Below are 22,685 nucleotides of genomic sequence, written 5' to 3' on the forward strand. Positions count from 1 at the left end.
CATCTTACATGGCTTTTTTTCTTTTACTCTCTTTAAAGACTTTATTATTATTTTTAAACTATTCATTTCTTTCTATGACTGTCTATACCTTTTTCTTTCTTAGGCCTATGCACATTGTAAAACACACTGGAACCTGTTTAGAGTTTCTTTCCATCTGGACCTCTTTTACTGCATATCTCTAGTCTTTTTTGACCATGTGAGCAAACCTTTAAACTGCTAACCAGTACTTGAATTCTCCACGTGTGGCTTTCAACTGGTTCTGCCCACTTCTCAGGTTGTGAAAGCCAAGCATAAAACTCCCAGCTGGTTGAAGCTTTTTCTGACCAGGAACTGTGTTCAACCTTCCTAGAGCTCTAGATTGCTGATACTTGCACTGTGGCTGGCACTGTTACTTACTTATTTGGTCCCACTTAATGTAGTATCTGCTCAAGGGCTCACTGCCCAGCAGAAACTATCTGGTAAGAACTCTTAAAGGAGTCATTTTGTTTTTAAATCTTTCTAAGGCACTATGGACATTCAAGCACCATATTGGAATGTCAAAATGTTCTTGGTTGTTTTTGATTCTTTTTTGGGCAGGGTCTACCACCCACCTCCCAAATAAATCACACAGGGGGGTGTATACTTAATTATAAATGCCCAGCCTTAGCTTGGCTTGTTTCTTGCCAGCTTTTCTTATATTATCCTGTCTACCTTTCGCCTCTGAGCTTTTCCTATTCTCTTACTTCTGTAAATCTTACTCTTACGCTGTGACTTCCAGTGTAGCTGGGTGCCTGGCCCCTGGAGTCCTCCTCCTTCTCTGGCTACATCTTCTCTCCTCTCAAATTTCTCCCTCTATATATCCTCTCTACCTGCCAGCCCCATCTGTATCATTTCTCCTGCCTTGCTATTGGCCGTTCAGTTCTTTATTAGACCATCAGGTGTTTTAGACAGGCAAAGTAACAGAGCTTCACAGAGTTAAACAAATGCAACATAAACAAAAGTCACACACCTTAAAATAGTATTCTATAACACCTCCCCTAAAAGTGTGAGTGTAGTGACATCATATTGCCATTTTATGTGGAGGAAACCAAGGCACTGAAATGTGTCGGCTATGGGACCACCCACAGGACTCTGGGCTGGCTGACTCTGGACTCTCAATTCTTAGATCTTCTTGGTTGGCCTTTTATTCTTGATCTTCAACCACAGCAATACAGAAACCTCCCCTTTGATGGCTTCTGTCCTAGTGCACCTGAGTGAGGAGCCAGTGGGATGATGTGTCCTGAGCTGGTGGGCTCCCATCCTCCCTTTAACAGGAGCAGACTCTTAGCTCTTAACTTCACGAGGATGAGTGGCACAAAAAAGAATGAAGACAGATGAAAGGTCGCGTTTGGTGATGACATTTGGGGCTGGACTGGTTCTGCTTGCAGTGAGCTGCCAGTTTCTGCCAAATTCTGATGTAGCCCCTCAGTCACTATCAGCTACACATTGAAGCTTAGCCCAAGGACATTTTCTTTATGTCATGAAAGGCTAATGAAAAAACACAGCAATGCTTTGAGTTAGTGTTTAAAGTGATTAAAAATGACCTTTGGGGAGTCTCAAATAGGATCACTCAGAATTTAAGATCTTTTTCTTGGTCATTGTGGATTCTCTGTGAGGCTTTTCCAACTCTGATCCAGGAAGGAACACAAGGCAGAATCCATGGTTGCAGTGATCATGGAAAGCCAAAGGAACATTTTCCTGATTCCTAAACTGGAAACATTTTTTTTTCTAATCATGGGCCTTATAAAATGTTAAAATCAGGTTTTCATTAACTTGTTTTAGCTTTGACATTATTTCCTTGTCCCCAAAGAAAATACAAATAAAAGCTATTGTGAAAATTTAAAAGCAATGTAACATTTGATACTTCACCACTTGAGCATTGGAGTCAACCTGTTGGCATTGTCTTTGCTGAAATTCTCATTCATTGTATGTCATCATGGAACTGATAAGAGGCTCTTAACTGCCTCTTGGCATGGGGGTTGCATATGTGAAAGAAATGGTGTTCTTAACAGTATTGATGATCAGCAGGAGGTTTCTTGGGGCTTGCAACATAGCAAGAGTTACACACACACATTACTTACATGATTCTTTCACTCAGCTAAATGAATAACAGCCTTATGTCCATTTTGAAATGATGATTTTGAAATACTGAGATGCTAAGATGCAAGCATCAGGGCTAGCATATTGCTTGGTCAAAGCTAAGGAGGCTGGAGTCACTCTCTCATCAATACTGGTGCAAGAGTACACCTTATGTGTATGAAGAGTTCAGCAGTGAGGCAGGCTACGATTTTTGGTCTGTGGGTGATTTGGAGGGGAACTGCAAACATCTCCATGATGGGCAAAGGCAGCCCCCGCCCCTGCTGTATTCAAGCTTCTTAGGAGCTTGCAGGTAAGAAAAGTAATTTTATTGAAGTCAAAGCTATTTTCTGACAGATGATCCAGTAATACATGGAAGTGTTATAAACCCAACAGCTCCTGCTGGAGGTTGGTACTTAAGGCCATGGCAAGAGAGCTTCCAAATTACATGTCAAGTCTTTGGTAATGATGGAAAATTAGTCACAAGGGTCAAATTTTAGAAATAAAGAACTAATTTTCTTAGGATATTCAGATCTAAATGGACAGGCTGGCATTGGACATATGCCACCAAGGAAAAGTGTTTGTCATCTGGTGGTGACTTAGAGGAAGTGAAGGCATGTGGCATGCAGAGAATGAAGAATAATCACTTCTGTGCCTTTGCAAGGTAGCAGGGGTATATTGGAGATAGTACAGGCAAAACTTGGAAGTTGAGACATCACTGCCATTAAAAACAATACTGCCTGAGTTGGGAGCTAGCTCAACTCCGTATGTGTGAGGACTTGAGTTACACACCCACAACCCATGTGAAAAAGCCGGCCATGGTGGTGCACACTGAAATTCTCATGTGGGAGCATCTGAGATGCGTGAGACTCACCATCCACCCAGCCTACTCTGAACAGAGAGCTTCAGGCCAGTACAAGACCCATCTCAATAAACAACGAGGGTGATGGCTGCGGCTGTTCTCATTCGTTCTCTCGTTCTCTCGTTCTCTCGTTCTCTCTCTCTCTCTCTCTCTCTCTCTCTCTCTCTCTCTCTCTCTCTCTCTCTCTCTCTCTGACCTCCACAGGCATGTGCACATGCATGGATGTGCACAATTAATACCCAGTAACAGTGGAATTGTAAGGACAGATGAGATAGTGTCTGGAGTATAATTCTTAGCTTTCAGTGCTTATGCTCATCTATCCTGGCATGAAAAGTAATACCACACACACATGAGGAAGGAAAGCGGCAGCCACCTGCACCCCAAGCAGCTTCCTGGGCTTGTTCCCTGGAAGCCTAAGGGAGCTAAGGGCAGGGATGAGGGACAGTGGAGGCTCACCCTGAGATCAGGGGCTGTAAGAGCACTGAGCCTCTTTCCCGTTAGCTTTTTAGTCTGTGAAAGGAGTCACATAGTCTTGCTTCTGCTCTTTTGTAGAAATCATGCACTTCTTTTTAAAGCTTAGAACTGCTTTCATTTGGAAACAGTTCGGAAATAGCATTAGACTCAGTTTCAATGGTCCCTACATTTCTATCATTTCTCTTTGCTGCCCCAAATTTATCTTCATTTCTCGGCTCTTTCTAGCACAATGCTTTGTTGTATCTAACACCCTTAAGTTCTATTACCAAAACAGCATCGAATAGAAATAAAAGTAGAAATAAAACAAGATAAGTGAATATGTTTTTATTTCTAGATGTAAAATGTCACTGTGGGTGCTTGAGAAAGCCATCACCTCCTATACCCACAGCCTTAATTGCAGAGAGTTTTACCAACCGCCTTTGGCTTGCGAACCTCTTAACTCTGTGCCCTGGGATCCTTCAAGCCAGAAGCCTTGCCTGGACCATTCTTAATTGCTCTGTCCTTTAAAGGGCATTTGGAAGAACCACACTGAAAAATTGATATTCTGAATTCACATCTCAAGAATAACTTTAAAACAATATATACTTCAACCCCAGTTAATTATAATTTTTCACCAGAGCAGGTCTTAAAAACCATGAATGAATAATTGCATTCAATTCCAAGTTGAATAATACTATTCTAAGGTCTCACAAATCACTAAAGGGGACACCTGAAAATAGCTCACTCCAAGGGCATGTGACATTATTATGGAATTCATTTATTAAGGGAAAATTAAGTTACATCATATAAAACTTCATGTTAAAATACAAGCTCTCATAAAACCTATTAAAGTTACAATATTGTTCAGTACTTTTTCATGCGTCTCTAGCATAGATTTTATTCCAAAGCAAATTTAGCTCACATTTCTATTACACTTAATTGATCTGAATCCTAGCATAATAAATGATGAAAAATCTTAGGCTTTCCAAACCTTCCATGATTGAAGTCAGTTCATCTGCTTCCATGGGAAGCAGCTCAATCTTCTCTGTTATCTACAGTATATCTATCTATATCTATATATATCTATATCTATATATATGTATATATATATATATATACATATATATTTGGTTTAGACTTTTCCATGATAAAATATTTTAATTTCAAATGCTGCCATGCTTGATACTTAATTATGCAAAATAAGATCCCACACTGCTCTGTTGAAGTTTTATAAAGTGTCACAGAGATAATATCCCCAGAAATTTCATGTTAAATAGTATAATTTTTTTTTCCTGTGGATTAGGACTTGAAAGAGATTTTCCCACTTGGTAGGTGCCTGTGGTGGTGGTCTGTGTCTCTGGCATTTCCTTGACCCTTGGTGCTGCTTTTCCTTGGTCCTCTGTTTCTGCCTCAAATACCTGGTGTTAATGAATTACCATGGCATCTGGAGCCTGGAAACTTACTCAGGTCTTGCCATCCCTATGAAAATACCCAAAATCAGCTAAATAGATGTCTTAAATGAACAGGCAACATTCAACGATACTGCCAATAGAAATCTAACTATTACTTTCATTTGTATATAAAACGGTTTTTTTCCCAGGGTCTCAGAAATCAGTGGTGAGAGTCCAGTCTTCAAACCATTCATGCCAAGCTAATAAATACCCCACACCTGCTCAGCCCCTGCCCTCTAAGCTCAAAGCACTCCGGAGGGTAGTGCCCCTTCCTATTCTCCACTATGGAGCTCTGCCTTTCTGTTCAGGGAGACTCTGGGATAACACAGGGTTGGAGGCACAAGGAGGACTATTCCCCATGAGTTAGACCCCGCGTGTTGAATGTGCAGGTAGCCCGCAGCCCCGCGTGTGGAGTGTGATACCTGTGATGAAATGGACAGATGAGAGATAAGTGCATATGAATTTTGATCCAATTAAAAGGCAAGTAAGAGCGACTTGACTTGGGGAACTGCAGTGGGCATCTAAGGAGGATGTGAAAAGCTCTCGTACGCAGGAGGAGAAAGAGGGGAGACGGAGAGGCATTCCTAAGCAGTCAGTGACAGACCAGACGAGAGCACAGGAAGGGCTGAGGGAGCATTGCCGAGAACGTGCACATGAAGCACTCGGAATAACAGAGGGCTAGCTGTGTTTCCTCCTCTTCTCAGAACCTGTCATGACTCACAGGATGAAGAAACCAGTTACAGCCACTCAGGAAGAAGATGGACAGCTCCCTCCACTGAAAGGATACAAAGGCTGCCCACATTTCTGTGCCAGAAGGGCTAGGAGAACTCAAGGCTGCCGGGCAGCGTGCGGATGAAAGATCAGAAGGTGGTGTATTTTTATCTCAAGAGACGGCCACATAAAATGTCTCGTCAGAAACACACGGTGCTGGAAATATTCAATAAATATTCCATTCCCCAACAAATTTCAGATGGTAGGCTCCAGGTAGCCAACTGAAAAATATAAAAATGAAAACACAGAAATGGAAAAGTCAGTGAGGGAAGAGGAAAGGGTGTCTTTCACTTTGAAGGGTCAGTGCATAGATGAGAGCCATATCAGCCGTGTCTGCAGGAGAAAGCCTCCATCCATCAGGGGATACTGCAAGGCAGAAGGACTCCCACCGCCTCGACACAGGGTAGACTTAAAGTGGAAACATGCTAAATTTGCCTCTTTGTTTACACTGTGTTAAGTTCAGTGGAATACAAGCAAGCGGACTTATAACCATGCTAAAAGAAGTATTGGGGGGAAAAAGCCACGAGCTCAGTATGTTTTTCTTTCACTTGACTGTGTTTCCTGATGCGCGCATCTCACTTAAGAACATCTGTTTTAGTTACTTGATGTGGTTGTGATAAAACATGCCACCAAAATGACGTACAGAAGAAAAAGTGTATTTTAGCTTAGGGTTCCTGGGGGGGGGGTTCTACTCTGGCAGGGGTGGCAGGGGCAGCAAGCAGCTGGAGTGGGGAGCTGAGAGAGCCACACCTTTAACGGCAAAGATGAAGCAAAGTGGACAGTAGGGAGAAAGGCGGGGAGTGGGAGACACTGGAAACGGAACAGGGCTATAAACTCCCAAAGCCCACTCCCAGTGAGGAACTTGTTCCAGGAAGGCTCCACCCCTAAAAGGTTCCACATCTTCTCTGAGCAGCACCACCAGCTCAAGACTAAGTGTGAGGGAGGACAGGACATTTCTCATTAGAACCGCTACAACATGCATATACAGCATGCACAGACTGGAGACATCTAAAACTTAACCAATCTGTACCTGGTGGCCGGTCACCCGCACTGCAGGATCTGCCTCCTGCCCACTGAGGACCACAGTGCTCTTTCTCCATTCTGCGGACATCGCTTCCTTCTCTTGAGTTGCTGCTTTGCGGTGTGACACTGTTTGCTTCTATGTGGCTTCCTTCTGCAGCTTAGTGGTTGTACGGGTGGTCATAGGTGTTTGCTCTCCCCCACCCCACCCCAGTTTTGACCCAACCTATGGCTGCTGGCTGTTGGCTTGTTTTGAAGGGTGAGTGGGGGTGTGGCTGTGAACCTCCGCACACCGAGGAGAGAGACATAACTACATGTGGAGAAGGGCATGATACCAGATAGGACGTTCTTACTGGCTGTGTGCAGGATTCTAGCCACCCCACTTCCTCACCAACCCTGGCAGACACACAGTGGGGCCACACTATGGCTTTTAAGTAGCATTTAAATGCTGACTGGTAAAGTCGAACACTTCTTCATTGGGCATTTCAATGTTTTATTTTGAGAAGCATCTATTGAACTCATTTTTTTTTTTTTTTTACAAACAATTTGGCTGTCTACGTTTTTTTTTCTTAATTGATTTCTTGGGGTTATTTACACATTATGGATACAAGCCTGTTTTCAAACATATGTGTTATGAATCTGGTCTCCAATTCTGTGAATAGTCTTGTTACCATCCATATGGCATCCTTTGACCAGAAGAGCTTCAACTTTAAATAGAACAATGAAACAATTCATTTCTTTTCTTTTCTTATTATTCCATACTTCTGTATCTTTTACATTTTTTCCTTCTCCATGGTTCAAAGTACCTTCCCTATATTTTCCTCTGTAAACTCTGTTGTTTGTGTTTCTCGATTAGAGCTGAGCTCTGCCACAAGTTGATTTCTTTGTATTGTGTTCAAATACATTTTTCCCCATGAGGGTAGCCCATCGACTTAGTGCCATCCTGAAGAGGTGAGTGCTTATCCTCCTGTATGGCAAAGTGCCTTGTTTGTAAACTGGACACCTGTATAAGGTCTGCTTCTAGGCTGTACTTTTCCACCAATCACTCTGATCACTTGACTAAGCTGGACTTCTTTTGATTTTCTCCTGTTCTTTGCGCAAATATGAGGTTGTGGACAGCAAGGGCTTTTTTTTTTTGACCCAAAAACGAATGACGTTGAGGTTTATGAGTGCTTTGCACATTCTCAGAAAGTTCAGACACTTGCAGCTTTAGAGGCATTGCTAGTTTTAACTCTCATAAATCTAGTGATCAGGTCAGAACTGAGAGAGATAAGATGGCATGACCAGCTGCCTCTGTCCATCAGGGTGTCATGCAGGTGTGCTGGGGCACACAGCCACTCTGAGAAGGTGACAGGTATCATGGGAGGGGCTCCTGGCTGACCTTCGGACGTACGAGCCGCCTCCTGTGGTCTCAGGCAGCTGGACCTGTGGCTGTTCCACAGATAGACATATGCATGTATGCGTGAGGGGTGAGGAGCAGTATGGTGGTATTTTATTTGTACTGAAATGTGATTTTAATTGTATGTTAATAAATAAAGTTGCCCGGGGGTCAGAGCTATTAGCAAGCCATAGGAAAGCAGGGCGGTGGTGGCGTACGCTTATAATCCCAGCACTTGGTAGGCAGAGCTAGGTAAGTCTCTGTGTGTTCAGGGATACAGCCAGCATTGGAGACATATGCCTTTAAGACCTGGAGGGCTGTACATGCAGGCAGTGACGAGGCAGTCACGTGTTTGGGTTTACAACCAATGAGAAGGCAGAACAGAAAGACTATATTAAAGACAAACACACAGGAAGTAGGTCTCTTTTGGAGAGGTAGGACCACCGCAGGAGGAAGGGTAAGGTTTTAGCTCTGAGCTCTGACCTCTTGGCTTTCTCTTTTACATTGGTTCTGTGTTACTTATTTAATAAGACGGTTGGCTACATCTACAGAGCAGGACTCACTCTTTGGTTAAATTTCATCCATAGTCCCCAGTGTAGATAGCACTCTGGAGGCAGAGCAGCCAGGGCTTGTGTGCTGCAGTAGAGCCAAGAGACCTGGCTGACTCCCTCACCCTGTTTTAGTCTCAGAGACCCTGAAATTATTATTATTATTTTTACCTATAATTAAAGCTTTCCCTGAAATATTCATCACAGTGTCTTGCACCAGCAGAAGTCTTATTTGTCACCAGCTTCGTGGGACGCATATGACAGACGTCATGGAGGGAGGGGCAGGGCTGAGCTTACCCCATGGGGTTCAGAACACTGTAGAGGGTCCATGACATCCTACTGAGTTTACTCTCTGTAGCTTGAGGACGGCATTTGGTAAATCAATTGATCATTATTTTAAAATGCTTAAGGACATAATAGGATCCTTTGTTGTGGGCCTCTTGTGTAGATTTCATTAGAGAGTTTATAGTTGATTAGACACTGTACTTATGATGCCTTGTCAAGGGCAGTGATCATTTTGTGAATCAGGAGGGTCACACTCTTTGCTGTTGGGAATACAAGCATTTTCAATAGAAAAACACATGTCAGTGGGACCTCTCTGCCTTATCTTCCTCATCTCTGTTACCCTCTTTGTTAGTATATGTACATGCCTACAACTGCTGTGGAGTGTTGTTCTGTATGCTGTGAATGTATGTTGCTCTGAGTGGTTGATAAATAAAAATGCTGATTGGCCAGTAGCCAAGTAGGAAATATAGGCAGGATAAGCAGACAAGGAGAATTCTGGGAGGAGGAAGGCAGAGTCGAGAGTTGCCGGCCAGACACATAGGAAGCAAGATGAGAAGGCAGAACTGAGAAAAGGTACCAAGCCATGTGGCTAAACATAGATAAGGATTATGGGTTAATTTAAGTGTAAGAGCTAGTCAGTAATAAGCCTGAGCTACTGGCCATATAGTTCGTAATTAATATAAGCCTCTGTGTTTATTTGGGTATGAGCAGCTGCAGGACTGGGCAGGACACAGAAAAACTTCTACTACATACAACATACATATGTACATATGTAGGAACCAGTGTGTGCTGGGTTTTCTCTATGCTCATGGGAAACAGGATAAGAACTAGGCTGGAAGGAAGCCTTGTTCCTGGTAGAAAGTTGTAGCCAGACTGAGAGGAGAGGAAGCCTGTTAGACTTTGGGCTGAGCACAGGATGGAGCTGGTGTTTTCAGAATGTCCATGTGTGGAGTCAGGCAGGGTGTAGGGTATCTTCATCTGCAGCCCAGGTCCATCATAAAGGAGAGGGCAAGGAGGCAAGAGGACTTTAATGGGGCTCTGCCTCCATCTTTGAGTAGTACTGGGTAGGAGTGGTCTGTGCAGTGTCCAGGATGGAACTCAGTACCTGTCCCTTGAGTGCTAAGGGTCCTCTCAGGTTCTCTCTCTGTGACTCAGGAGAGGGCATTCCCCTCTGGAAAGCTCATTTCCATCCACTCCTCCTAGGGAGTCCCAGGCTGATCTGTGAGCCATCTTACAAAGCCACCCACCAGGGCTCCCAGGAGAGGTGGATGGAACTGGAGAAGACCTCCAGTGGTGGAGGGAGCTCAGCTGGGTCCCCAGTTAGCCCTTGTGTGTTTTCAGGGGACTTGAAGCTTCTGAGACATTTACAAGCCTACAACATGGTGGTTTGTATGAAGTTAACACTGCTGTGCTCGGTCTCACTATGGCTGGCTTCCTAGAGCAGATCTTAGCTGCGTCTTCCCAAGGTCATTGTCCTCACCCACATATCAGTTGTGAACAACCCTGTCCAGGCACCTGCCCATTCTCTTTGCTCAGCACTTTAAAAGACGCCAGGCAGCTCAGCCATGCATCCCCCAGTCAAGAGAGCAGGGAGCTAACTGTTTATCCAGCGGTCAGACAGCATGGCTTGGAAGGTCCAGCAGAGAAGGAAGGCCTGATGGAGATCAGGGACCCAAGGAGGTGCCAGGAATGGGGACCGAGGGTCTGTGCACCCTCCTCTTATAGGACAGGATGGCCACCGGTGCCAAACTGCCCACCACTTTGCAGATGGCAGCCAACTTCTGTTCTCCTCATAAAAGGGATGTTTGTCTTTTAGAAACACTTTGGAATTCCACGCTGGGGTTTCCAGGGCATGAGAGTTGCCAGTGCTGGAAAAGGAATTAGAAAGAAAGAAAGAAGAGAAAAAAAAGAAAGAAAGCCACCAAACAGTTCCTTTCTTTGCAGGCAGTAAGGAACTGACTGCTCCCAGCCTAAGGCTGCCTTTGTTTTTGCTCAGAGATTGTCTTTGCTCCAAACCAAGTGAACAAAAGCTCATTATCTTACCTTTAAATAGAGGGATTTTGGCAGAAACATTGAAGGGTTAGGGGGTGGAGAAGGGCTCCTCCCTCAAGATGCCCCCAAAGGTCCCAGGGTTCCTAGCCACCGAGGAAGAGCATGAGAAAGAGCACACAGGCCCCACAAGTGGCTTCTGCCAACACTGAAGTCCCTCTTTGTAACTGTATTTATAGGGGAGTGTTATTAAGCTGCTCCGTCAGTCCATCTGTGAGCAGGACGCCAGCGTCTTTACTCAGAGTTTCTGTGCGCTGCCTGTATGTCATCCAGACACGTTTTCTATAGGTCAATTTTTTCCCTCAGCTCTTTATAACCTGGCACCAGATGCTCACCTTGCTTTCAGGGTGGCTCCATTCTCCATGGCCTCCAAAACTTTGCAAGTCAGAGGATGTGCGCTGTTCAAGAGAAGGCAGCTCTGGAGTAACACAGGCTGGAGCGGCCATGGTCAGCCCCAGGGGGCCTCCCTAGGTTTCCGTAGAAGTCAGCTTATCCCCACTTCTCCATTGAAAACTCTTAAAGACAATCTTTTATAACGTTGGAAGAGTCATTTTTATCTGTGCTGCAGGCTCTTCAAATGGCAGTGCTCCTTCTTATAAAGAAAATTATGATCTCTTAGGTATAAAAGATGCCTTTACACACAGAGACATATGACAGACACACAAGCACAGACATATATACACACAGATCAACAGGCACAGATATACATACACACAGGCACAGACAGACACACACACACACACACACACACACACATACACACACCCAGACTTGGCTTACAAGCCATGATTGAAAATAAACAAATTTAATAATTTCTGACCATGTTGGGGGCATTGTAGTTTGGGGACAATACTTGCTGATTTAAACACACCCTCTCTTTCCCTCCACATGGTACTCTATAAGCGACCCATTGTAATTTTAATTTCATTGGTAAGGACATTGAAACTACGGTTCACACTCTGGACTCCAGTACTGAGACAGGAGGACTCCTGAGGCTCACTGGCCAGCTCGCCTAGCTGAAGCTGTCTCAAATTACAAGGTGGAGAGCAACTGAGGAAGACACCTGATGTCAGCCTCTGGTTCCCACATGCTCTTGCACACATGTAGATACATACACACATGTAGATAAGTACACACACAGGAACACATTCAAACATGCAGTAATTTAAAGTAGATGCTTGAGGGAAAGAGAGCTTAGGGGAGTGGGAGAACAGAGAGGGAGAACAAGGAAAAAGAGACCATGATAAATGAAGACCCTATGGGAATAGGAAGAAGCAAAGTGCTAGAGAGGTCCCCAGAAATCCATAAAGATACCTCCACAATAGACTGCTGGCAATGGTTGAGAGAAAGCCTGAACTGACCTACTCTGGTGATAGGATGGCCAGACATCCTAAATGTTGTGCTAGAAATCTCAACCAATGACTGATGGAAGCAGATGCAGAGATCCATGGCCAGGCCCCAGGTAAAGCTCTGGGAGTCCAATCGGCGAGAAAGAGGAGGGATTGTATGAGTGAGAATTGTTGAACCAAAATTGGAAAAAGCACAGGGATGAATAGCCAAACTAGTGGAAACACATGAACTATGAACCAATAGCTGAGGGGCCCCCAACTAGATCAGGCCCTCTGGATAAGTGAGACAGGTGATCAGCTTGAACTGTCTGGGAGGCCCCCAGGCAGTGGGACCGGAACCTGTCCTTAGTGCATGAGCTGGCTGTTTGGAACCTGGGGCCTATGCAGGGACACTTAGCTCAGCCTTGGTGTAGGGAGGAGGGGACTGGGCCTGCCTCAACTGAATCTACCAGGCTGAGCTGAATCCCCAGGGGAGTCCTTGCCCTGGAGGAAATGGGAATGGGTGGTGGGCTGGGAGGAGGGTGGGGGTGGGAGGACAGGGGAATCCGTGGCTGATATGTAATATTAAATTATTATTTTAAAAAAGAAGTAGATGCTAACACACCCCACCCAAGCCTGTATACAAAGTGATGGTTCTGATCTCAAATCCAAGGGTCCAAAGCTTACCCACGGGGTCATAGCATAGCACCTGTGGTATAAATGGCCCTGTACCTTCCCAGTGTCCTACATGCCTCTGGAAGGCAGAGCTGGGGGTCCCGTGGGCAGGCACCATTTTAAAACTCCAACAGTTTTTCCCCCTTTTGGTGACACGACAGCTAAGCACAGGGTGCATCTTTCTGCACAGTGGCTAAAGGAGGTGAGGGCGTATGAATTGGCCAACTCATGGAGAGGAAAGGATTTCTCTGTCCAAATAGAGGTAGTGGATCAATTCAAGAGTCCATCCTGGATAATAAAGTTGCTTCTTGTGAAAGCCCAGGCTTTCTGCCAAGCGTGGGAAGAACCCTCTTAAACATGGCAACACCAACTTTCAAGCCTGGGTACTTGGGCGCGTGATTTAAATAGTGCAAAGGACGAGTATTTCCAGCTGACTCAGCAGGTTCTGGGAAAGCTGGGCTGTGAGGGACCCCGTCCTGGCCAGCTCAGCTCTTCTGAGCAGGGAACCCTCTCCTCAGAATAATGCAGGCGAGGCACTTTTTGCATCTTTCTGACTCATTGTGTACCATTGAACATTTTATGATGCTTTGTTTGTTTTACAGACGAGGCATTAAATTTTAATTACAACCGGAATGAGATTTACTGGGTCCTCTCCTTTCATTGTGGGAATTTCTCATTAGCCAAGCTCCCATTTCCAAAGTAGATGGATGACCCAGACCTAAATGGCGGGTTGCGAGAGATGAGGTTATTTCTGTTGCTCCCCACATCTCTTTGTGTCAAAATGATTTTTTTGATCTTACCTATTTCTCATTGCTGGACAATTTTGGAAAGGGGCCCAAAAATATTAATGTCTGTGTATATTTCTCCACATCACAGAATTGATAAAGTGTCCCTGTTTAGCCCCCGAGCTCTAATTTAATCTTTCACTGCTGATTGCTGGCATTCCATCGGGGAAATATGTTCTTGTGTTACACAGGGTGTAAATAGGGTTCAAGTTCTCTTGGGAACTTGACTTGCCTTGAAGCTTAAATTGCACTGTTTCCAATGCCCCGCCCTCTTGTGTCCCCACTATACGGCCGTGAGTTTTCAAGCAGCAGGTAAAGCCATATGGAGGTAGCAAACCCTTCGTTTAATTCAAATGAAAACGAGATTTGCTCATTTTCTTCCTCTCAACCCGAAGACCAGTAGTTTGTAGCATCTCTTTATTGTTTAAGTGCCCCATGCATCCTCTAAGGGAAGGGTCCCATGTTGTTCTCACAGGTCCCCACAAGGCCAGGGCTCTGCTAGCTGAGTTTTGTCATCCCCTGTGTTTTTCTTCACTCGAGGTTACAGTTTGCTGTTTTCTAGGAATACCATGTAATTGGAGGTTAAAACCCAAAAGATCATATTTGAAAAAGAAATAGCTTATTAAGTTTGCAATGTGAATAGATAGCTTAATTATTTTTGGTATACAACAAAGAGCAAGACTTGTAACTGAACATTGATATTTTACAATTAGTATTGAAAGCATCTTTGAGTGACTCTGTGTTTCCCTGTGTGATCTTTACAGAATTAGATACTACCATGGTTTGGACATGAGCCTCATCAAAGGCTCCTGTGCTATAGGTTTGATTCTCAGGTGATTGGCTTTGGGATGGCTGGATTACTTCATCCGTGGAATATCTACTTGTGGGCTCATAAGTTGATGGCATTATTAAGAAGCAGTGAAACTAGAGTGTGGGGACTACTTGGACAAAGCAGGTCACTCAAGACATGAATACTCCACATTCTGAGTCCCTTTCTCCCTGGATACCATGAAGTGAGCGGCTTCCTCCTCCACACAGGATTGCCACTGTGTCCATCTGCCTCTCCACAGCCCATAGCAATGGAGCCAGCTGACAATGGATCGAGGCCTCTGTAACCATGAGGGAAAAGTAAATATTTCTTCCTTTCAAACTGATCCCTCTGGTATTTTGTCACAGTCACAGAAATTGGACATCAGCAGACATATTAAATTCCTTAGTTGCGAGAGAATGCCCACTGGGCTGCATGTGGCATGACTCCAGAGAGTAGCTCCTGGCCTTCATTCTCTTGTTTCTCAGTTACCTTTTGTTTCTCTTGTCCTATGTGAGTCTTGTCTGGCAATCTCCCAAGGATACAAAGGCCTATGCAAAACTTGGTCCAAGAAACTCAGAAAATTGTGGTACCGGATGAATCGAGAAATTTGCACATGGTATTGTATTTTTGGGAGCTTCTTTCAGGTTGTTTTGAACATACGGAAATCAACTGGCTAAGTGTAAATACGGAGAAACATAAAAATGCCCTGGGCAAAGGGAGAGTGCTTCAGTCCTTTGAGGCTGGATCCTTCTGCATTCAAGAAAGGCTAGATGCATTCTTAAGGTGCCTCTGAGTCTTCATTCAATAGATCTATGTGAACCCACACAATGCCCCATGACACTTAGTCAATCCATCTCATAGACAGCATGTTCATAATCTCATGCCTGAATCTGCTCATTTCCAAAGTCATCCATATAACATGACATTTCTTTTTTTTTTTTTTTTTTTTTTTTTTTTTTTTTTTTGGTTTTTTGAGACAGGGTTTCTCTGTGTAGCTCTGGTGCCTTTCCTGGAACTCACTTGGTAGCCCAGGCTAGCCTCAAACTCACAGAGATCCGCCTGTCTCTGCCTCCCGAGTGCTGGGATTAAAGGCGTGGACCACCACCGCCCGGCTCATGACATTTCTTTATAGTGGTTTTTTTGTGGTTTTATAGAGCACTTTAGGTTAAATTTGAGAACAGGTCATGCCAGGGTGAATGACAGTTCTTTGTCCTAAAAGTCTTGAAGTCCATGGGTCATAAGTGAAGAAAGAAGGGAAACATGGTGCTGGCTGGCCCAGCTTGACAGCTATGATGAGTGTTTCTCAATATCCAAGTGGGGTAAGGCTTATTGTTTCATCCATTGATCCATCCATCCATCTGTCCATCCGTCCATCCATCTGTCCATCTGTCCGTCCACCCACCCACCCATCCATCCATCCATCCATCCATCCATCCATCCATCCATCCATCCATCTATCCATCTATCCATTGATTTCTTCACCCATCATCCACTTGTGGATGCCTATGATACACCAAGTTCAAGTTTTGGTTATAGTACCAGGAACTTTCTAAAATGTGAGACGTTAGTTAGCCAAGTCCATCTAGGACTTCTGACCCACCCCCCCCTGAGTGCAGAAGGTGGCATCCAGCTACAGAGCTAGAGGGAAGAGTCCCAACTGAAAGTGAAGTGTCTTTTCTAGAACTTTCATATTTATCAATTATTCACAGACTCAGAGAATTTCCCAGATTCTGTTGTACTCAAGGTATTATATTGTATTCAAGGTTGTATTCTTTACAAGAAATTAAATTTTAACTACACTAAAAATCAGTCAATTGGGCAATGTATATGGCAGAGTCTAGGGGATTCCACTTGTGAAACTTCTAATGTCACCAGGATGTGTGACCTTTTTTTAAGTTGAACGTGTGACAATATGAATAGAGGGCTTCCTATTGAAGGATCACTTGTGCTTGGAAGTACCAGGGTTTACCTGGGACTTCATTGTGTGGACATGATTGATGGTTAGTTTTTATTTGGTTCCTCCCTCCATGGATGTTGGGTAACTATATCACAGTAACAGTCTCTTACTCCCAGTGGTCGGAGCAGTGATAAGTCTGTACAATAACCATGACCTACTGCAAAAAGGAAGAAAGAAAGAAATGTTCCTCTGTAATGGAGGCTAACAGCAACAGTAATCTAGAGGCATAAACACAACAGCTGTTTTTAGAGGATAATTTGGCAGGCATATCACATTCATTAACAAAACAATAGCAGAGGCTTCCTCACTAGTGTCCATGGTCTCCTAAGACCTACTATGTCTTTGCCTTGGCTTATAAGACTGACCACAACCTCCCTTCTAGGATGTAGGGATTAAGTCCCACCCAGAAAGTTTGTTGCACCTTTAACAGTCATGGCATCATTGCACCTTCAAGCACACATTGCTTGGCATGTTGGCAGGGTAGCACACAGGGTTCACAGCAACATGAGCAAGCATGTTGGTGATATTCTCCCCTAGCAGCCTGTGTATTATCTTCCAGCCTTATGAAATCCAGCCAGGAGGGCGTTATTGTCTAGATCGCTCTTAACTTAATTTCTCTATATACTGCCGTTAGAGGATGCTGTGTCTTCAACAATGGAGTCTTATCATGCAGCTTGTTCTGGAAAGCAGCCAAACATCAGTGGCAGCATTCCTTAGGGTTTGTGGGTCTTCAGAGGCTTCCCTAGTGATTGATTCATGTGGAAGTAGTCCATCCTTAGCACTGGGATTTTCATTCAACAATCTTAACAGCCTTTGATGTGCCTTTCCCACCCATTTAGAATGACTTAGTTAAAACTTTTGAAACTAATGTTTTTGGCTTTATCAGCTGATTCCCCAAATCTGTAGCATACTTAAGGATACTACTGTACAATGAAACCCTTTACAGAAGGTGGTCAGAATATCTAAAGATCCAAAATGATCCATCCCAAGTCAGTGCACTTGGTCTTGGGCTTCAGCAGCTAACAAAGATATTAGCACGGTCAAATGTAGCATGAAAATATATTATCGCTTGTATCAGTTGTCACAGAAAAAGAGCAATGTGGGATACAATGGCACAGATGTGGGGAGAAAAATCTTACTCTGTCCTCTTTAATCGATATTTAATCTCCATGAGCCATGTTGCTTTCTTATCCTGCCGTACTGCCGTGTGGCTGACACACATCTTTCTACCCTCTGGGGCCAATAGGGGCAAATTGTACTACTCTGTCTGGCTCAGCATCCAGGAGGAATGGGGCCATGGTCTTGCCTATTACAATACTGCCGTGGTTCTGACAGGCTCTGTCTGGTCTGGCTTTGAGGCCATCACATCCCTGTCAGCAATGCCTGGCTTCTGAAAGGACCATGGTCTGGACAAACAATCTCTATCTTCATTGCATAAGAGAAGCAGATTCAGGAAGAATAAACTTCCCACTAGGATGAACATCATGCTTTGTTTTACCTGTATTGTCTTTCCACTTGCTCCCTTTTTAATTTTAAAGCCCCCTCAGGTCTTCAATCCTTCCAGAGGCTCCCTAGCACAAAACTTGGCTTCCTGTCATTTTCCACTACGAGGAACTCTACACAGACATCAGCATACTTTCTCACTGCCTACTTTCCCCTTTTCACCCCCTTCTGAATGTGTTAGCACTTTATGAACTGTGTTTGAATGCAGGTTCATTCAGATTCAACAGTAACTTCCGCTGAGTCGGGTCATATCCTTCATGGGGTTGGGCAAAGTCAGTGAAGTCTTTAAATGCCTCTGAGGTCCATGCTGGGGTCAATTCATTTCTTAATTTTCATGTGAGTATAATCCTGTCAAGTCTAGTAAACTGAGCATCAAGCATCCCTTTACCTTCCACAGTCCTCTCAGCAATACCTGTCCTTCTCTGTTGTCTTCCAGTCCCTCATACTCAGAGCAACTCCAGCAGGAACCAACCAAATGTCCTTGCTGACTCGCAGAAGCCAGTCCACCAGGGACTCATTCCCCTCATTTTGCCTCAGATTCTGTGGTTTTCATATTAAGGAGGGATGTGTAGTCATGTTACTCTTTTTCTCCGCTCTGTCACACTCAGACTGATCTTGTTGGCCTCCATGACTCACAAACCAGGATGTGAGATACTTTCATTTCTTGTTGGACAGTCTTTCACAGTTCAAGCAGTTCAGAGGCACAGTCTTTTCTGATTATCAAAGTGCCCTCTATTGGGCCATTATTAAGGATGGAGCCTTGTGCATCATAACTTTGGGAACTTCCTGAGTAACTGAAGTTTTGTAAGCTTCCTGTGTCTTTGGAGCCTTTCTTCTCTCTCTAGGAGAAAATAGATATACAATAGTAACCTCCTTTGCATTGGACTAGAAAGTAAGGTTATTGCATAGGAGGGAGAATGTAAGAGAAGATGAATGAAGCTTGCGAAGAAAGAATCGAGTATTATATCTGTTTTCCATCATTATAAGACAACACACAAGCTTATTGCATGTGGTTCATTTGGAGTCGTACTTATGGAGGTTTTAGTTTACTATTGATTTAAGCCCACTGAAAAGCAGCATATTATACAGAAACACTTGGTTAAGGACATGTATATACCCCATGTATGCAAATCAAGAGGAAGGGTTCTACTGTTCACTTTCAGGGCATGTTCCCATGACCTGAAGACCTCCCATTAGGGAGTGCCTCTTAAATGTTCCACATCTCCTCCTAATGGTACAATGCTGAGGATCAAGATGAACACATGGATGGGCCTTTGGGGATTGCTACAAATCCATGTGGCAGCAGTTTTGAAATGTTAATCTGGAAGAGTGGAAAGGAGGTTGAATAAAATAATATATGTAGCTGTCAGTTATTAAGGACATGCCCTAGATTGCTGGTCTTTGATTTAAGGTCTATTCATCATAGAGATGTCATGTCCAATGGGAAGAGGACAAATGCAATGGAGGTAAGCAGTTAGGTTTTTTGCATTAACCTAGAGAGGAAAAGGAAATCACAAAGGAATCCAATAGTGTGTTTGTAACAATTGCCTATAGACATACAACTTTATAAGCAATAAATCAAGGACACCAGGAAAGTGAAAAACATGTTAAAAGGCATATTGGTTGTTTGATCAGTGATAATTAATACAACGCTCAGAACCCTGTCGACTGTTGAGACTGATGTGAGGAACTTAGGTATGTAATAGGGTACTTGAGATTTAAATGATAAAATGGTTGTTGTTACTGTGATGAAATACATGGGGCTTGACAATGGGAGTGAATTGACTCAGAAAGTGTCTTCAGTGAAAAATAGCGTACACAGATATGATTCATTTGGTCACCAACCATCAGGTTGGGGCAGGTCTTGAAAGGAACCATGATTATCAATAAATAAAGCATGAGAACCCACTAGCAGTTAATTCTTCAATAAATCTATTGAGAATTTGAGGTCACATAATTAAGGAAGGCAACCAAGTTTCATTTCAATATCTCATTAGTAGTGATTCAACCTCTAGGTTGAAAAAGATTCCAGTTCAAATCTGATAACAATAGGATAATACGAGGATGGATTAATTATATCTGTCAAGGGAAGATCATATCTACATAATCTAAGGATGGTTTTCTCCCTTTCTTTACTTCCTTCCCTTCCTCCCTTCACCAACCTCTTCCTTCCTTCTTTCATTTCTTGTTAATTTAAGGGTCTAGATATCAGTTATAGAGAGTCGATGAGAAAGCTGATCCAGAGACATTTAGAAAACTCCAGTCACTAAATTTTCTTGTAATGAAGTAAAGATAAGGACTCACTCAGGTCTATTCAGAGCTTCATGGGGGTCACAGGAAAAGATATTCTCAAAGGGAAATCAGTTAGCAGACATTATATTAGAAATAGCATTTATGAGACTCAGAAATACCCAGATTTCACCATGTCCTGGAACCATCTGACATACAGGAGTACTCAGGGTTAATTTCTCAGAGCTTGTTTTCAGATGCAGAAAGGAGACATTTGTGTTCAGTCACTTCTGTGAATCTAAACTGGAGAGTCAAACCAAAACAATAAGGAGCAAAGAATAAAACCAAGCCTCTTGCTCTTCATGGCCATCCTTTCTGGAATTTGACCTTTGAAACATGAGGAGCTGTAGGCATCAAAGACCTGACTTCCCAACTTGGTATGGTGACTCAAAAGGTTCTTTAATTTCCCTCTAAAATTCTCGTTTGTGTGTATGAAGCTAATTATTCTCCCCTGGGTCACATACACACCTTCTCATAGGAAAATGCCTGTTGCTTTAATGATCACAAATACAAGGCTTTTCCAAAAGCAAAGCTGTGAGCTTTTGCAAGACATCCCAGGAAAGCATTTCTGAGCAGACTCCTGGGGTGTGAAGTCATTAGCTGCTGCCCCGAGCAAGGCTCTCTGGAAGCTGTCCCACAGGATTCCTGTGTGAGACAGAGCAAAAGCAAATGCCATTTGCTGTAGAACTGCAGAATTCCTCCAGGGGAATCTTGGGCCTTCACCAAACGACTTTGAATCTAAGCAAAGTAAATTACTGTAGAAGAGCTGGTTATCACCCTACAGTTTGCTGTATCACAGAAGGGCAGAGCTTGGACTTCTCCATCTCTGCTCCACTAAGAGAATAACCAGGGCTATTTCCCCTCTTCTACACAAGCTACAGGCTGTTGAGTTATCTATGTGTTCTTGGCTGAGGGCAGTGCTCTGATCAGGGGAGCCCTCTCTGCCTCTTCTTGCTGGTGCATGAATCAGCAGACACAACAGAGACAAGGAGTAAAGTGTAACAGCCGTGCACTAATGCTGGGAAAGCTGATGGGCAAATATTTAGGAATTGGCAACTTGTTTGAATGTATGTGCATGAGCATACACACACACTTCTCTTACAGAGGATGATCATTGTCAGTGTGTGAACATAGCTTTCACCTCAAGGGAGATAATAGATTCCTTTCTACAGCCAAATATGAGTGATCAGGGCCCGAAAGTATAGATTCAGGTGACCCCAAACACCATGTTCCAACATGACCGTTTGATGAAGTTTGAGAGTAACACAACAAAGAAAATTATAAATCAAGACACTTTTGAAATATATTGGTGAGAACTCCGGGTAGACGGGTTAAGACAAAGCAGGGAAATTTCTGCTATAGATGGCAGATACTCTATTGATGTTCCTAGCCTGTGGGTTGGTAGAAACTAGGACTCTGCACATTTCACAGAACTTACCTCATAGGTCTCATATAGAGATGGATAATAAACAGCTATTAACGTGGCTAAGGGTGACCCAAGATAATCTGGTTCTGGACCTGAAAAAAATCCAACTTCTCCCCATAATTGAAGCTCTAATCAGTTAGTCCACTCTGTAGAAGAGTCAATGAAAGGGTCAATGAAGGGTCCACTGAGGATGATCTCTCTTGGGAACCCCCATTCATACCACCGTAACTGCTCAGCCTACGTCTTGTGGCAATGCAGCTGAGCCACACCTGTGTCACTTCTTTCTTAGCCAAGTCACAACCAGGAAGTAGGATTGCTTCAAACACCACTAACACTGCAGCTCTTGCTGTGCTTAGCGTCTATGGGACGTGATGCTCACTCACAGAAGCAAACATCCCATCCACACCCCTGGAACAGCCACAGAGGTGAAGAAGCCTAAGAGGGTACTGAGAACATACGCCACGCCTTTGGAAGTCTACCTCACTCCCCTCTGAAAGCCTCTGTCTGTGAATGATGCAAACACAGTCATTGCAGGAAGTGTCCTACTGGGCTCTGACCGGTCAGGTAGGAATCTCCAGCATGAATGATGCCTTCTTCTCTCTCCACCTCCATTTTCTCTCAGATAATGCACACAAAGCTTTTCAGCAAGGTACCAGCTGTGTAGTAAACAATGTTAACTGCTATTCTTTTATCACGTAGGCAATGTGTCTAGGTCCCACTGTATTCGACGGGCTACCCTGCTCCACAGTTGCAGAGCGGAGAGAGGTTGTATTCCCACCCCTCCACCATAGGTCTTGATTTCTCAGCACTCAGCACACTGCCGCCCACCAGGAAGACCCCCTCAGCGATATGGAATAACGAAAGTGAATCAATTCCTGTCTTGGATTCGCTGAGACCCCCACCAAGCCTGCAGGGTGCCAGCAAATCTTTTGGAAGCTCTAGCCTCGCACCATTTGAATATCTTGGGCCTAGCTACCTGATGTAGCCCACACTCAAGAGC

Source organism: Peromyscus leucopus, chromosome 8a (assembly GCF_004664715.2).
Source record: "Peromyscus leucopus breed LL Stock chromosome 8a, UCI_PerLeu_2.1, whole genome shotgun sequence".
In the NCBI taxonomy this organism is placed as follows: Eukaryota; Metazoa; Chordata; class Mammalia; order Rodentia; family Cricetidae; genus Peromyscus; species Peromyscus leucopus.